The sequence below is a fragment of the Eucalyptus grandis genome, chromosome 8, assembly GCF_016545825.1.
Source record: "Eucalyptus grandis isolate ANBG69807.140 chromosome 8, ASM1654582v1, whole genome shotgun sequence".
Lineage (NCBI taxonomy): Eukaryota > Viridiplantae > Streptophyta > Magnoliopsida > Myrtales > Myrtaceae > Eucalyptus > Eucalyptus grandis.
In genome coordinates this window covers 3,383,681-3,398,622 of record NC_052619.1, presented here as the reverse complement: position 1 = coordinate 3,398,622, position 14,942 = coordinate 3,383,681, and the positions used below count along the sequence as shown (strand labels likewise).

General features: G+C 43.0%; 2 pseudogenes; one reads left to right on the top strand and one right to left on the bottom strand.

Moving 5' to 3' along the window:
• Positions 1 to 2,143: 2,143 nt before the first annotated feature.
• On the bottom strand, positions 2,144 to 9,444 carry LOC120286581 (annotated as a pseudogene).
• An 828-nt stretch (positions 9,445 to 10,272) lies between these two features.
• LOC104416181 lies at positions 10,273 to 13,306 on the top strand (annotated as a pseudogene).
• The last annotated feature ends 1,636 nt before the right edge of the window (positions 13,307 to 14,942 follow it).

Sequence of the window (14,942 nt, the reverse complement as noted above, 5' to 3'; positions counted from 1 at the left end):
TAGAAACCAAGTGAAGCATGTGAGCGTGCCTCACTTCCTACGTAACCAGAGAATCTAGGTCCGGGGACTTGATTACACTAATTAACTAATTAGTGCCCTTTCGGTACCTAATCTTGTTCATTTTAACAAAATGATTTTTCACAGGCAGTTTGAATTGATTTTATACTTATCCACTAACATATGAGGTGATCATGCGGGTGCGCAATCATTAAAGTAAGCATCATAATGATCAAGATTCTAATTGCCATAAAATTAAACACATGCAATCAAACATAATTAGATTTACAAATTAAACATGCAACATAATCAATATACGAGCACATAAAGGTATAATTATGCTAAAATGGCAATACATGGCAAGTCCTAATCAAGCCCCTTCGTTTTTGAATTTTCGAAATTTTTAATTTTTTTTTTAAAAAAATATATATAACTAATTTCTAATTTTTGAAATTTTTATTTGGATTTTCGAAATTGTTTTTAATTTTTTTATTTTTTATTTAAAGTTTTAAAGAAAAATAACTAATTTCTAATTTTTAAATATTTTTGGATTTTTGAAATTTTTTAATTTTAATTAATTTTTAATTAATTTTTAATTTTTTAATTTTTAAATTTGTTTAAAGAACAAATTTTTAGAATTTTAAATTAATTTTTTTATTTAAAAAAGGTGAACCGGGTCGGGTTCGGTTCGACCCGACTCGGTCAACGCAGCCGGACTTGGATTCAGTCCAAATGGGGGCCGGCCGAACTGGCCCGCTTGGAAGCAAGGCCTAACCTGGTAGGGCCTTACCTTGGCTCGGATTGGGCCCATACCAGTGGGCCTAATCCGATATAATACTTTCTATTTAAAAAAAAGAAGCCCACTACCTAAGTTAGCCCAAACCCACAAATCTAAAGACCCATAAGCCCACATGCAAAAATAACCCAAGCCCGACCTAAGTACGCCCAACCCAATACGCCAAAAAAAAAACCTACCCGGTTGATTGGACCCGGCCCGGCTTGCGCGACCCGGTTTGTGGCCGAAACCCTAGGGTTTCTTCGCGGCGAGGAGCGGCGACGCGGTGCCGGAAGTTGGTCACGGCGGTGCGGCAGGGCGGCCGAGGAGCGGTGGTCGGCACGGGCTACTAGTGTCGAGCAGAGACGGCGGCAACGGCGGTGGCGTCGCGGCTGGGCAGGGGCGGGCTATTGATCGTCACAGTGGCAGCACGGGGGTCGCGGAAGCTCGGGCTGCAGGTGAGTCGGGGCGCAACGGTGGTGGCGCGGTGCTTGCGGACGAGCGGCTCCGCCGCGAGGCGGCTGGCATGGCGAATGCTTCGAGCGGCCACGGGGCGAAGCCGCCTCTCTCTCTCTCTCTCTCTCTCTGTTTCTGGGTTGTTCTTCTGCTGAGCTCTCTCTCGAGCTCCGATTGCTGGCACGATGGTCGTCACGGTTGCGGGTGCTGCAGCGGCGTCACGGCTTCGAGCTGCTGGTGGTCACTGCGGCGTCAGCGACGAAGCCGGTTGCTGTAGCGGCGTTGGATTACAGGTGGAGGCGGGCGAGCGACGGCACGGGCTGTAGCGAGGTGGCTCGGCTGGCGTTGGGTTGAGGCGGCGAGGAGGGCAGCGGCTCAGACGGCGTCGATTGGGAGGCTCGTCCGCGACAGTGGTGGCGGTATAGCTCCCTTTTCTCGAGCTCCCTCTCTCTGCCGAGAACTCCCTCCCTCCTTTCTCCCCTGTATTCTCCTCTTCTGTGTTGCTGTCTTTTTTTTTTTCTCTCCCTGTCTCTCTGCCGAGCTCCCTCTCTCTCTGCCCAGCTCTCCTTCTCTTTTTTTTTTTCCCCACCCCCCTGTTCTAGGGTTTCAAATGCGAAGGTGGAGGAGGGAGAAGGCTGGCATGGGCCCAGCCAAAGGGAAAACGGGCTTGGGCCGCACAAGGAAAAAGCTGTATTTTTGTTGTTGTTTTGTTCTTTTTCTTTTGTTGTTTTGTTATTTTTCTTTTTCTAATAATTTTTTTTTGTACATGAAAACAAAAATTAGGTGTCAACACTGTCCACAGCCAATGGACCCTTTAACCTGAACTAACACTCCAGGCATAGGGGTAGATCCGCTGGATTCTCATTCTATTGCTGTACTTACTATATCTAATGGATAAACAAGGGCTCGTGCCACTCAGGCTTCATCTTCAAGAAGGCCTTCTGTACTCTCTTTGCCTTTGCTACTTCCCTAAGCTCTCCCTTTCCAAATCTTCTCCACCTCTTCAAAAGTCAACCCCTTCGTCTCTGGCACAAGGACGATCGCAAACACGATGGCCAACACGGCTACACATGCAAGAATCAAGAATGTCGCACCTGTCCTCACAGCGTCAGCGATGCTAGGAAATGTCTGTGCCACGATCAAGTTTGAAATCCAATTAACAGTGACCAACATGCCACCACATATTCCGCGATATGCCTCGGGGTATATCTCAGAGTTTACTGTCCATGTTACGGGTCCCATCTCGGGCGAGAAGCGAGCAATATAGAGGGCCAAACCGATGACTGCGAGCCACCCACATACCCCGTTTGTGAAATCAGAGGATTCTGCAAAGAATGCACCAGGATGAATTGCCAAGGATGCTAATACACAGGATAAACTTGCAAGGGCCAGTTTTTTCCGACCAACATGATCGGAAAAAACTTGCCCTTGCAAGTTTATCCGGTGTATTAGCATCTAGGTTTTTTCTCTCGATATGCAGAGCCTTCGCCTACCCTTCGATGGTAGTTTAGTGTTCACAGCAACTCAAATCGTCGAAACCCAGTCCTTTCTCTTCTTCTCATCTTCCGATATTACCCACTGATGATTTCGTTGATGGAGTTTATGGGTCACATCTTCTCCTGCATGGTGGTGGCCCATTGATTGGTACCCAATTTGTTCTCCTGATCTCTTGCCCTTGCAAATTGGCATATTGCATGCTTCCTTTATTTTGTAATTCCATCTGTGATAGTTTCTATGGTATATTCTGTGCGTCGAGGAGGGAAGATGGAATGTCGTGCCTCTCTTGAAGTTGACTGTGAAGAATTATGTTTTCGCTCAAGTGGGGATTTATTCCCATCAGAGAATTCCCTGTTTTTCTGCTGAATTCTGTTTTGAATCAGTACCGCCGTCTTCATATATAATCTTACCTGTGCCAACCAATGGATTGCGTGTCCCTTCAACACTGTTCTCGTTTATTTTGAAGTGCCAAAATTCTCCCTTCTGGCCCTGTTCCGATGGCTTCAGAAGACTGACGAATCTTCAAGAATGGCTGCTTTATGTAAAAGGTTGGGGCGGCTATGTTCTGCACAGGAAATAGAGGTATGGGATGAAGCCCCCCATTAGAAAAATTAGAGGAATGCCGATTGTTATTAGTAGTTAAAGTCCTATCGAAATCTAGCATTAACTTACAAGCCCTCCAGAGCACATTAAGGCGGATTTGGCGAACGGACCAGGTGGAGATATCTCAGCGAGAGGGCGGCCTGTATATAGCAAAATTTAAGTTCGCAACTGATTAAAAAGAGGGTTATGGAGGGAGGACCATGGCTCTTTGCAAGTCAATTAGTCATCTTCAAACCATGGATTCCTAACATGCCTCTACACTGTTATGATTTTAGTCGATGTGCTTTCTGGGTTCAAATCTTTGGGCTGCCGTTAGAGTGGAGTACAGAGCAGATGATTTGAAAAGCATTGAAGCAAGTTGGTGAAGTCATAGAGATAAAGGCTGACCTTATTGAGAGCTCGGTCTCAAAAGCAGCAAGGGCAAGGGTTGAAATAAACTTGGATGAACCTCTACAGTCTGGTAAGCTAATACGCATTGATGGGCGAACAATGTGGCTCGACTTCAGATACGAATGATTGTCCCACTTTTGCTATTCTTGTGGGAGGATAGGCCATTACGTCTCATATTGTCCAGAATATCCGTATGAAGAAGCAAAAATAGATGGGAACGATAAAATGGCATACGGGCAGTGGTTGAGAGCCGAGGTCCGTGAACACAGTCCTTATTGGCAAGCGTTCTACCAAACACCTGAACGTGTAGCACAGAATGAAGAAACAGTACCTGAGACACCTCCCACTTTGCTGCCAAGTGTTCCATTGTTGCCTAAACCACATAGTGCCAACGAAGTAACATCGCCAGTTTCAGCAAATCGACCCCAACATGATCAAGCAGCACCTCAGCTGCAACTTCCATAGACTTCGCAGCAACCGACTAAAACTCTCACAACAGCTTTAATCCCCGCAACTGAGAAGCGGAAGGGAATCATCAATCTGTCCAAGGAAATGCAAAATACTAACAAGCAGAAGACTACCAGAGCCAGCCCCAAGGTGGGATCAGCTAAAAAACATAAGAGGTACACTCCTTATGACATGCGGCACTCGTCATTTCATGAGTTTGACAACACTCAATTTCTGGATACACCAATTCTAAATGCAATTGAAGCGAATCAATGGGCATCGGTGGCTGGCCCTAAACAGCCACCACAGCACAAATGAAGTTAATATGTTGGAACTGTCAGGATTTGGGCAATCCCCTGACAGTTCAAGCCTTAAAGGCCTTGACGGCCAATGAAAAGCCCGACTTATTGTTCTTAATGGAAACCAAAAACCATGAGTCTATGATTTAGAGGTTGTAGAGACGATTACATTTTAGCAGCTCTTTTGTACGGAACCCAGTAGGTCTTGCGGGGGGTTTAGCAGTTTTATGGCATGAAAATCTATCCATAGAGATTGAACTATGCTCTGATTACTATATTGATATGCTATGTCATGATTCACTAGATGATCGGCTAATGAGAATCACCTGTCTTCATGCTCCGTCATCCTATCACAATAGACAGCAACTTTGGGATGAACTTCGAAGGATCAGCTATGTAAATACCTTACCTTGGATTTGTGCCGGGGACTTTAATGAGATCCTTTATCCGTGAGAAAAGTTTGGTTGGCGAGGGATGCGCCTTCACTTGGATGAATAATAGAGCCGGAGATGAATTAGTAAAAGAACGTTTGGACCGTGTTATGTGTACGATAAAATGGCGTCTTCAATATCCGGAGGCAGAGGTGTACGCTTTGCCGGCCCTGGGATCGGACCACAGCCCACTACTCTTATCTACATCAGAAAAACATTGGAAATGCCGAAGGTCGTTTATTTTTGAAGCTTTTTGGAACCAACTTCAAGAGTGCCAAGAGATCATCAGTACTACATGGAACTCATTTTAGGTACGAAATTCTGGCCTTGTACATAAACTAAGAAAGGTTTCTATTGCCTTACAAGATTGGAGCCGTACGAAATTTCAAAACGGCCACCTGAGAGTGCAAGCCTTACAACACCAGCTTCAGGGTATAATCAATCACCCCTACAATACCGGCACTGAAAAAGAAGACGCAAATAAAATTCGGGAGGAGATACGACACATTTGGCAACAAGAAAAGTAGTATTGTGCTATGAGAGCTAGGATTAATTGGCTGAGCTGGGGAGATAAGAATACCAAATTTTTTCACGCAACAACTATCCAACGGTGGCAAAGAAACATAATAGGTATGTTGCAAGACGAGAACCAAAACTGGGTGTGGGACAACAAGGCGCTTAAGGAACTCACATTGGAATGTTTCTAAAAAATGTACACTAACGTGGGTCAACGTAACTACGGTCCCATTCTGGATCAATGTACACCGGTTGTTTCTACAGCAATGAATGAGCATCTAACAAATCTAGTCATTGATGAGGAGGTGAAACGAGCTACATTTGAGCTGGGGAAAACGAAGGCGCCGGGTCCAGATGGATTGAGTGGGCTTTTTTTACCAATCCCACTGGGATATCATTAAGGAGGACTTGATCAAATTAGTGAGAGACTTTTTTAGTTCCGGGGTGCTGCCTAGCGACCTCAATAAGACGGTAATAGTTCTCATTCCCAAAATCAACCACCCTGAAAGTCTAGATCAATTTTGACCAATTAGCCTCTATAATTATGCATATAAGGTTATATCTAAGGTTATGGCAAACCGCCTAAAACCCTGGCTTAGTGAGCTTATCTCGGCAGAGCAGGCTGCCTTTGTAAGTGGAAGACAAATACAAGATAATGTTTTAATCGTCCAGGAGACTCTGCATCAATTTCGTATAAGGGAGAGGAAGCGGAACTTCAATGTCCTACTCAAGACGGACATGCAAAAAGCATATGATAAAGTTGAATGAGATTTCCTACAGGATTATCTACTGCGTTTGGGATTTAAAGCAAGTTGGGTTCAGTTGGTGATGCAATGCATCACCACGTCATCTTTAAGTGTTCGATTTAATGGCGACCAATTATCATACTTTCGGCCATCTAGAGGTCTTCACAGGGCGAACCTCTTTTGCCTTATATCTTCATTTTACTGGTGAATCTTCTTTTGACCCTTATCCACCAAGCAGTTCATATCGGTCATCTCAAAGGTATATGGCTAACCAGGTCATGTCCGATCCTTTCACATCTTTTTTTCGCTGATGACTCAGTTTTCTTCCTCAAAGGTACTATGCTTGAATGTCAGAATCTTGCTAATATCCTGAATCAATATTGTATGGCAACGAGATAGATTATTAATCGGAACAAATCAGGCTTATTTTTTAGTAAAAACTGTCCGCTGAGTCTTCAGGAAAGCTTAGCAGGTGTGTTTAGAATGCCGGTTCTGTAGAAGTATGGTAAATATCTAGGTATTCATTCAAGTGGGGTCGCTAAAAAAAAGAGATGTTTGGTTGGCTGCTAGGTAGAATAACTACGAAACTTGAGGGTTGGAAAGAGCGATTATTGTCCAAAGGAGGGAAAGAGATCCTAATCAAGTCGGTAGTTCAGGCAATCCCCCAATATGCAATGTCCATCTTTAAGATTCCTTTAACTCTTTGCAAGCTCATTGAAAATAAAATATCCAGTTTCTGGTGGATGAATGATACTAGTAGGGTTGGGGTGCATTGGCAAAAATAGGATGTGCTTAAAACAAGAAAGGAAGGTGGAGAGCTAGGCTTTCGGGACTTATTGGCTTTTAATAAGGCGATGCTTGGCAAGCATGCTTGGCGGATAATTACAAATCCTAATTTGCTGTGCAGTTGACTTTTTAAGGGGCTGTATTTTCCATCCAAGAAATTCGACTTAGCATAGAAGGGCTCTCGACCTTCCTGGGGTTGGCAGAGCCTTCTTCTTGGTAGAAAGACTATTCTACCTAATGTACAATGGTCGGTTGGGGATGGTAAGCACATCAAGATTCAGGAGGACAGATGGCTGCCTATAGGGACTATGGCAGGGCCAGCCACAAGAGAGGAACCAACGAAAGTGGCTGACCTCATTGATCATGTCCATCAAACCTGGAAGCTCCCTCTCCTTCAACAAATGTTTGATGATACGGTAATTGCAGAAATCACTAAAATCCCTATCAGATCTTCCTATGCTACTGATTAGTTAGTCTGGACAGCGACTATGGATGGGACCCACACAGTAAAAAGCAGTTATCACACGCTAGTCAATACAGCATGCAGAGCAACTGATCAAGGTGCCTCGACATCGCACCAACCCTCTAGAATTCTATGGCTCAAGATCTGGACTATGCACATAGCACCAAAGATCCGTACCTTTTTACGGACAGCTAGCCACAATGCCCTTGCCACTAGAGCTAACTTATTTCACCGTCGTATTACCACTGACCCTATCTGCCATCTATGCAATCAGCAGTCCCCGGAAACCATATAACACATTTTCTTCTTCTGCTCATGGACAAACAGAATATGGACTCATCCGTAGCTCAACATATCAGTTTCACCATACACAATACATCGATTCGATGACTGGATCACAGATAGGGCAAAAAATGCGCGACTCTTACCTCGACTGGAAATGATTGCGCAGGTCTTATGGCAGATCTGGTGTATGCGCAACAACTGGATCTTTCGTCGTAAGTGTCCCGACCTGGATCAGGCTATTGAAGATGCCATTGTACAACATCGTATACAGAACACTCCTGCTCAACGCCGAACACGATCACAAGTTGCTGCTGCCGAAACAGGACACCTGTGGAGACCACCAGATCGCGGACAACTGAAATGCAACATCGACGGATCTTATCATCCAGGTAACTGAGAAGGCACCATGGCGTGCATTAGCAGAAATCATCAAGGAATCCTCACAGATGTATATACTACGAGCTTTCCTGCAGCTACAGCGTTCCAAATGGAAGTGCAGGCCCTCACCTTTACTCTGCATCACCTGCTGCATCTTGGTCTCAATAAGGCAAATATAGTGATTGAATCTGACTGCGAGATCTTGATCAACACGATTCGACAGAGAAAACGGCCGCCATGGGAAGAAAGGGCGCTCTTCGAAGAACTGGAAACGCTACTTGCTGTTTACCCTACCGTGCAACTCCACTTCTGCAGAAGGGAGGCCAACGGAGCTGCGGACTGGGCCGCAAAAGTCCATGGCCGATCTGACCTTGCCCGCAATTGGAACATCTTCACTCCTTTTATTCTGCAAGACCTTGTAGCGGCTGATGCTATCGCATGTGGATGTCATGTTAGTTTTTGTGGTAATTCTGCAAACTCCGGCTGTAATGTTATGACTACTTAAATAAAAATCTCTTCGACCAAAAACAAGAAACAATGGTCCCCACAGCATCCTGGCAGCGACGATCAGGGATAACAGAAGTGCCAGCTAGTTGGAAGAGAAGCCAGCCATCTGGACTATAGTTTGGCTGTAGTACATCACTATATTGATACCGGTGAATTGCTGAATTTGAGATAAAGAGGAGGCTTGAACATCGTTGTTTTGAACTGCTCATAGTTATCATCAAGTCCTTCGAATAATTTGGAGACTTTATGAGCATCCAACACAGGTTTATCAATGGAATACAATTGATCACAAATAATTTAAAGTCGTGAAGATAAATAGATAAAGGCTCATTTTCTTTCCTATATGTTGAAGTCATCGAGAAGATTCCCTACATCATCAACCCACCGTATCATTGTATACTCACAAGTCCACAAAAATCTTTATGCACTCGTCTTGATATACGAATTTCTTTTTCTTATTTTAACTGTATAAAAAGAAATAAAAGAAGGCCTAAGATCTTTAGTTCAAGATCATTATGCCTCTCTAGATCATTATATACAGCTTTTTCGGTTAAACAAAAATGCATTTAGATAGATTCGGGTAATGTCTAGGAATGACGTGTCAACCGCAAGTGATGAAAAATATATTGTTTTTTTAATAGAGGAAGATCGATCGAGATGCATCCTCATAATTCGAATAATTCTTTATAATTTTTCTTTTCATTCTCCATTATTATCGTCACCGCTTTACTTGAAACGAAAAAAAAATAATTAAATTATTATTTTGTTAAACAAGATATTCGTTTCAGATCTTCATCATATAATTTTGTCATATATATGCTTTATTGTAATGCGCGAGGTCATAATCCAAATGGATCAAACCGTCCATGTGGATTCTGAGCAAAATCAAGGAGATGTCGACGGTTACCGCCTAATGCGTACATCACTTGTTATGTTGCTTGCCGCCGGAGATTGCTGCTCATCTGGGGTAGCATCTAGAGACTTCTTGTAATAATTGGCAGGCCAGTGATTGAGCTGTATTCACTTTGTTAGTTGGAAATAAAAATAAAAAATAAAAATTAGCTTTGACAATTTTCAATCACGCCCCATTAAATTTAGAGATTTTACTTAAATAATAATTGTCTAGATTTCTTCTATGATGACAACCCTTTTCATCGGAACTTCGAGAATATTTAAGAATCTTTTATGTCGACCTGCTCACTCTACTAATTTCCTACATCATTATGATATAGATTTTTGGGATAATTTTACAATTCATTTAACAACTGCTCGAGATTAAAGAAAAAAGTTACAACAAACCCGATTTATTGTTAGATACAAAGCGTTCATATTAGTCTTAGTTACAATTTTCCATCTCAAGTTAAGTTTTCTCCACATGTATTTTAAATAGGGTTACTCTTTATTAGTAATTCGCAAGTCAAATATAAAAAGTGTAAACTTTTTACTCCAAGGGCAACGGCGAATTTTCAAACATACCAAAAGAAAGAGGCGTATACGTATATAGTGAAATAATTTAATTTTCAATGTTATTTAAGTTTTTGCCTTTTCTTTTTGAACTCTTGAAAATTTCTGGCAAAATCGTTCCAAGCTAAAATATTATGCCCGTTTTTTAAAATTATTATTTTTGCGCGTAATTTTCATATAAAATAGTAAGTTTTCTCCTCCATTTCAGGACCGTTGTACGGAACAACTGACACTTCGAAATGCACCAGGTACGATGACGAGCTACTGCCATGGTCGGTCGAGCACTCATTACAGGACAATGTCGCAGGATCTCCAAAGCCACGAGACCCTCCTCCTTCGTCTTCTCCACCTTCCAGTTGGAGACCCCGTCTCGCCTGCTTCCGGGTTCGCGGGCCAAGCAGCGCGAATTCGCCGAGCTCTTGCAGTTGTCACCCGCCTCCGCCTCCAACGCCGATGACCCCATTCGTTACCGCTGGAAGCTTCACGGCCGATTCGTCATCTGGGGGTTTCAGCACGATGTGTTCCTCGCCAACGTTCTGCTGCATTCTTACTCAAGGTCCGGGGCTTTACGGGATGCAAGAAGGGTGTTTGATAATATCCCCGAGAGGAACCTGATCACTTGGTCTACGGCGATCTCGATGTGCGCCCGGCATGGGTGTTGCGATGAAGCGCTCGTGAGCTTTGTGGAGTTTCAGAGAAGCTCCGTCGAGAGACTGAATGAGTATATTTTGGCCAGTCTGGTCTGCGGGTGTGCGCAGTCGGGTGGCCTTGATGAAGGAGCTCAGGTACATGGTTTCGTTGTTAAGGCTGGTATCAGTCAGGATGTCTATGTTGGCACTTCTCTGGTTTTTTTGTATGCGAATAACGGTGGGATAGATGGGGTGAGATTGGTTTTTGATAGTTTATCGGATAAGACTGATGTTACTTGGACTGCGATCATAAGCGGGCATGTGAAATGTGGGAGAAGTGAAGTGTCTCTGCAGTTGTTTAGCCAGATGATAGATGCTGGCCTTCTTCCTGACAAATACGTGATTTCAAGCGTTTTAAGTGCTTGCTCAGCACTTGAGTTTGTTGAAGGTGGCAAGCAAATTCATGCTCATATGCTGAGGCGAGAAGCAGAGATGGACATTTCGGTGGTTAATGTGCTGATTGATTGTTATACAAAATCTGGCATGGCATGAACAGCTCGGAGACTATTCGACCATATGGAAGTTCAAAATATGATTTCTTGGACCACGATGATTTCTGGGTACATGCAGAACTCGTATGATAAGGAAGCATTGAAGCTTTTTGCAGAGATGACCGGATTGGGTTGGAATCCTGATGCATTTGCTTGCACCAGTGTTCTCACATCAGGTGGCTCGCTCGAGGCCTTAATTCTGGGAAAGCAAGTTCATGCTTACGCGATCAAGGCCAATTTAGAGTTTGATGATTTCATCAAAAATGGCTTGATAGATATGTATGCGAAATGCAATGCCCTAGAGGATTTTAGGAAACTTTTTGATGTTATGGATGGGAAAAATATTGTCTCCTATAATGCAATGATTGAAGGCTACTCAAGATTAGAGAAACTGGAGGAAGCATTGGATCTCTTCCATAGTATGAGGCTTGCATCGTTCTCCCCAAGTCCATTGACATTCGTCAGCATCCTTGGATTATCAACTGCTTTATTCACCTTGGAATTGAGCAAGCAAGTTCATGGCCTCTTTAAGTAAATCTGGAATTTCTATGGACTTATTTGCAGGGAGTTCACTGATTGATGTTTATTCCAAGTCTTCTTTAGTCCGAGATGGGAGGTTAGTATGTGAAGAGATGAACGATAGAGATATTGTAGTTTGGAATGCAATGTTCTTCGGATATAGTCAGCAAATGGAAAATGAGGAGACCTTCAAATTGTTCTTAGAGTTATAGTTATCGGAACAACGACCCAACGGATTCACGTTCGCTTCCCTTATCACAGCATCGAGCAATTTGGCAAGTCTCCAACATGGTCAATAGTTCCATAGCCAGATTATAAAGTGCGGTTTGGATTTTGACCCATTTGTCACGAATGCTCTTGTGGATATGTATGCTAAATGCGGAAGTATTCAGGAGGCCAGGAAAGCATTTGACCTCGCTATTTGTGAAGATGTTGCATGCTGGAACTCCATGATCACAACATATGCACAACATGGAGAAGCACAGGCTGCTCTCCAGATATTTGAGGAAATGATAATCGCAGGAGTGAAACCGAATTACATCACATATGTGAGCATCCTCTCCGCATGCAGCCGTGCGGGGCTTGTGGAAGATGGATTACATCATTATAACTCGATGCGTGGGCTTGGAATTGAACCGGGGACCGAACATTATGCTTGCGTTGTCTCCCTTTTTGGCCAAGCTGGTAGACTAAAGGATGCGGTGGATTTCATTGAGACAATGCCAACTCAACTAATGGCTCTGGTATGGAGGAGCTTGCTTAGTGCATGCAGGAATGCTGGCAACAACGAATTAAGAAAGTATGCTGCTGAGATGGCAATCTCTTTGGACTCGACAGATAGTGGATCTTGTTAGGAAACAATAATAAGGGTAAAATAGTCATAAGAGGGTTACTAGGGTTACTCATATATATTCTTGTAATCCTTTTTTGATTAAGTGAATACAATACATAGAATACTCTCTCCTTCAACATGGTATCAGAGCAAGGTTAAAACTTCAAGAGGGTTACTAGGGTTACTCTCTCCTTCAACATGGTATCGGCGGCGGAGGCCGTCGCTAGATCCAAACCCTCCGCCGCCGCTGCTGCCGCAACATGCTTCTCTTCTAGACAGCGGAAGGAGAAAGAACGCCCACATCGTCGTTCAGTCATCGTCACTAGATCCAGATGTGTCTACTGGTTTTCTAAGATCTGGACAGAACTACTGCCTAGCGTCAATCGCCAAAGCCCATCCAGCAAAATCGGTTTGTGTTTAGCGTTCTTTCTTGATGATGGGATTGAAAACCGATTGCCGTTAGTGTTGTAAGCCAATTCATGGGTTCTCCTCGGATTACTCACTGGGATGCTGTGCTTCGAATTATCAAATACTTGAAAGGAGCACTAGGTAAAGGACTAATTTTCAAGAATCATGGCCACCTGAATACCACAGGTTTTTCTGATGTGGATTGGGCTGGATGTTCAACTAGTAGAAGATCTATATCGGGTTATTGTGTATTTCTTGGAGGTAATTTAGTTGCCTGGAAGAGTAAGAAACAACATGTGGTTTCTCGATCAAGTGCAGAAATGGAATATAGAGCAATGACACATATGACTAGTGAATTGCTTTGGTTGAGGATGTTATTGTCAGAAATTGGGATGTCAACATCAGAACCATCGATATTATATTGTGGCAATCAATCAGCTATTCATATTGCAAACAATCCCATCTTCCATGAGCGAACTAAGCACATTGAGGTTGATTGTCACTTTATACGAGAAAAAGTTCAGAAATGAGAGATCACTCTTCAACATACAAGAACAAAGGATCAGCTTGTAGATATTTTTACCAAGTCTTTACGAGGAAATAGAGTGAATTTTTTATGTAACAAGTTGGGATTGTTTGATATCTACATCCCAACTTGAGGGGGAGCGTTAGGAAACAATAATAAGGATAAAATAGTCATAAGATGGGAGAAGTACACTAATAGTGCCATAAGTTGTGTACAGCGCTCACTTTGGTGCTAAAAGTTTTCGTTGGATCACTTAAGTGCCAAATCGGAAGAAAAACGATCACTTTGGTGCCACTGGTGAGAAATTCCGGCCAAAATAAATACGTGGCTTTTATATTAAAAAAAAAACGACGTGGCTTAAGATTATCCACGGTGGATGGCAAGAAACGACGTCGTTTCTTACGAAGAAAGGAAAACTGCGTCGTTTTATGCTATCCACCGTGATTTCACATAAGAAACGACGCCGCGTTGCTCCATAGCAAAAAATGATGTCGCTGAAGAGGGAGTAAAATAGGGTTCGTATACGATTCTCCTCGACGCCGGCCGTAGCTCACTCACCCACCGTTGTTCGCTCGCCTGCCGTCGCTCGCCCGCCATCGCTCAGCCGCCGCTGTAGTTGCGCCGTCGTTCACGATTGTTCAGGTTTGTCATGTTCTCTACATGGATCAATTTTGTAAAAAAAAAAAAAAAAAAAAAATAGGGTTCGACAGGCAAGTTAGGGCACGGAGGGCAAATTGAGGCTTGGCTCAAGGGGAAAGTGGTGGGGATGTCACTTTTATGGGGACGGAATAGAAAAATTGATTCTTCCATCGTTTGTTCGTTTTCTCTTGTGGGGACCGAATAGAAAAAAAGGTGCGGAGGGGCTTGACTCGGAGGGAAACAGTGGTGGGATTGAATTTGTTTGTTTAATTAATTAGATTGCTTTTGTGGGGGATCGAATGTGAATGTGATTGAATTGAAAAATGGGTGGTGGGGACCTCACTTTGTTTATTTAATTCGGTTTCTTTTGTTTCTGTTAATGCACTGAATTGGGGAGATTTTAGTCGCATTTGTTCCTTGACAACAAAATGACAAGGACCTGCATGTGAAGTTGCCGATTCTGTCATGTGGTTCCAACAAAACAATAATGACTCTTTTTCTTCTTTTTTTTCATGGGTGCAGCATCGACATGGACGCGAATCAGGTAGGCGTCATTGTTTGCTATGGTGAAGAGTTTGTTATTGGCATTGAAGATTGGGAATATAGTGATGGAAATGAATGTACTATTTATGTCAATGTTTGGAAGCCATAATATATTGATTTTTTGAGGAATTTGGTGTATTTTTTACGATGCAAAGTGCAAAAACTATATTACTGTGTTCCTGGGAAGGAATTGAAGGATGGGTTGAGATTTTTTAATGATGATAATGGTATTAAGGATATCATTTACCATTATCT